The sequence below is a fragment of the Spermophilus citellus genome (genome assembly GCF_964194105.1).
Source record: "Spermophilus citellus genome assembly, chromosome: X".
NCBI classification, from domain to species: domain Eukaryota; kingdom Metazoa; phylum Chordata; class Mammalia; order Rodentia; family Sciuridae; genus Spermophilus; species Spermophilus citellus.
In genome coordinates, this window is record NC_138190.1 from 145,139,823 (window position 1) to 145,143,174 (window position 3,352).

A 3,352-nucleotide genomic window follows, 5' to 3' on the forward strand; every position below is an offset into this window, starting at 1 on the left:
GTAAGATAATAATGGTAGGGCATGTCGCGGGGGGGGGAGTGATAACATGGTAAGACAAGCCAGAGATCTGGGAAGGGCCAATATTATTCTTTTATAACTACCTCGTCTTAAGAACAAATGAGAATCCCATGAGAAGTACATTAATGCCTCTTATAAACAGAATTCCCAATGACTAGTGATGTCTTACTAGGCCTCACCTAGCAAAGGTGCCATCACCTCTCACATTACCACACCTCCACACTGGGAACCAAGCTTCCAACACATGAACCCTTGGAGGACAAACCACATCCAAACCATAGCAGGTTGCTTCCACCTTTTGGCCATTGTGAATAATACTGCTGTGAACATAGACAGAGAAAACTATTGGAATCCCTGCTTTCAATTCTTTTCAATGTACACCCAGTGGTGGGATTGCAGGATCATGTGGTATTTCAATATCTATTTTTTGAGGAACTGCCATATGGTTTCAAGGCGTTATCATTTTGCCCGCTCACCAACAGTGCATAGGAATTTAAATTTCTTCACACCCTCTTCAACCCTTATTTTCTGTTTTGTTTTCTTTCTCTCTCTGTTTTTCTTTCTGTTTTTATATTGATTTTTTTAAAAAAATAAATGACAGCAGAATGCATTAAAATTCATATTACACATATACAGCACAGCTTTTCATATATCTGGTTGTATATGAAGTATGTTCACACCAATTCTTCTCTTCATACATGTACTATGGATAATGATGTCCATCACATTCCACCATCCTTGCTAATCCCCTGCCCCCTCCCTTTCCCTCCCACCCCTCTGCCCTATCTAGAATTCATCTATTCCTCCCATGCTCCCTCTCCCTATCCCATCATGAGCCAACCTCCTTATATCAGAGAAAACAGTTGGCATGTGTTTTTTTGGGGGGTATTGGCTAACTTCACTTAGCATTATCTTCTCTAACTCCATCCATTTACCTGCAAATGCCATGATTTTATTCTCTTTTATTGCTGAATAAAATTCCATTGTGTATATATGCCACATTTTTTAATCCATTCATCTACTGAAGGGCTGGTTCCACAGTTTAGCTGTTGTAAATTATGCTGCTATAAACATTGATGTGGCTGTGTCCCTGTACTATGCTGTTTTAAGTCCTTTGGGTATACTCTGAGGAGAGGAATAGCTGGGTCAAATGGTGGTTCCATTCCCAATTTTCCGAGGAATATCCATACTCCTTTCCATATTGGCTGCACCAATTTGCAGTCCCACCCGCAATGTATGGGTGTACCTTTTCCCCCACATCCTCACCAACACTTATTGTTGTTTGTATTCTTGATATCTGCCATTCTGACTGGAGTGAGGTGATATCTTAGAGTAGTTTTGATTTGCATTTCTCTGATTACTAGAGATGATGAGCATTTTTTTCATATATTTGTTGATTGATTGTATATCGTCTTCTGAGAAGTATCTGTTCAGGTCCTTGGCCCATTTATTGATTGGGTTATTTGTCTTTTTGGTACTTAGCTTTTTGGGTTCTTTATATACCCTAGAGATTAGTGCTGTATCTAATGTGTGTGTGGTAAAAATTTGCTCCCATTCTGTTGGCTCTCTATTCACGTCACAGATTGTTTCTTTTGCTGAGAAGAAGCTTTTTAGTTTGAATCCATCCCATTTATTGATTCTTGGTTTTAATTCTTGTCCTATAGGAGTCTTATTAAGGAAGTTGGGGCCTAATCCCACATGATGAAGATTAGGGCCTACTTTTTCTTCTATTAGACCCAGAGTCTCTGGTTTAATTCCTAAGTCCTCGATCCACTTTGAGTTGAGTTTTGTGCATGGTGACAGATAGGGGTTTAATTTCATTTTGTTGCATATGGATTTCCAGTTTTCACAGCACCATTTGTTAAGGAGGCTGTCTTTTCTCCAATGCATGTTTTTGGCACTTTTGTCTAATATAAAATAATTGTAATTTTGTGGGTTAGTCTCTGTGTCCTCTATTCTGTACCATTGATCTACCACTCTGTTTTGGTGCCAATACTATGCTGTTTTTGTTATTTTTACTCTGTAGTATAGTTTAAGGTCTGGTATAGTGATGCCACCTGCTTCACTATTCCTGCTAGGGATTGCTTTAGCTATTCTGTGTATAAGAGTATTTTTCCAGATGAATTTTAAGATTGCTTTTTCTATTTCCATGAGGAATGTCAGTGGGATTTTGATCGGAATTCCATTAAATCTGTATAGTACTTTTGGTAGCATGGTCATTTTGATAATATTAATTCTGCCTATCCAAGAGCAAGGTATATCTTTCCATCTTCCAAGGTCTTCTTTGATTTCTTTCTTTAGGGTTCTGTAGTTTTAATTGTATAAATCTTTCACCTCTTTCATTAAGTTGATTCACAAGTATTTTTTTTGGGGGGGGATATTGTAAATGGGATAGTTTTCCTCATTTCCCTCTCAGAGGGTTTGTAACTGATATGCAGACATGCCTTTCATTTATGGGTGTCGATTTTATATCCTGCTGCTTTGCTGAATTAATTTACTAGTTCTAGAAGTTTTCTGGTGGAGTTTTTTGAGTCTTCTAGGTATAGAATCATATCATTAGCAAATAGTGCTAATTTAAGTTCTTATTTTCCTATACATATACTTTTAATTTCTTTCGTCTGATTGTTCTGGCCAGTGTTTCGAGAACTATGTTGAATAGAAGTGGTGAGAGAGGGCATCCCTATCTTGTTCCAGTTTTTAGAGGGAATGCCTTCAATTTTTCTCCATTTAGAATGATGTTAGCCTGGGGGATAGTAGGGGATAGGAAAGGTAGCAGAATACAACAGTCACTAATATGGCATTATGTAAAAATGTGAATATGTAACAAATGTGATTCTGCAATCTGTATTTGGGGTGAAAATGGGAGTTCAAAACACAATTTGAGTCAAATGTATGAAAGATGATATATCATGAGCTATGTAATGCTTTAAATAATCAATAAAAAAAGAATGATGTTAGCCTGGGTCTTAGTGTAGATAGCCTTTATGATATTGAGATATGTTTCTGTTATCCTTAGTTTTTCTAGTGTTTTGAACATAAAGGGGTGCTGTATGTTGTCAAATGCTTTTTCCTGTGTCTATTGAGATGATCATATGATTCTTATTTTTGAGTCTATTGATGTGATGAATTACATTTATTGATTTCCATATGTTGAACCAACCTTGCATCCCTGGGATGAATCCCACTTGATCATGGTGCACAATCTTTTTGATATGTTTTTGTATTCCATTTGCCAAATTTTTATTGAGAATTTTTGCATCTATGTTCATTAGAGATATTGGTCTATCTAAAGTTAGATTCTTTCTTTGATGTGTCTTTGCCTGGTTTTAAAATC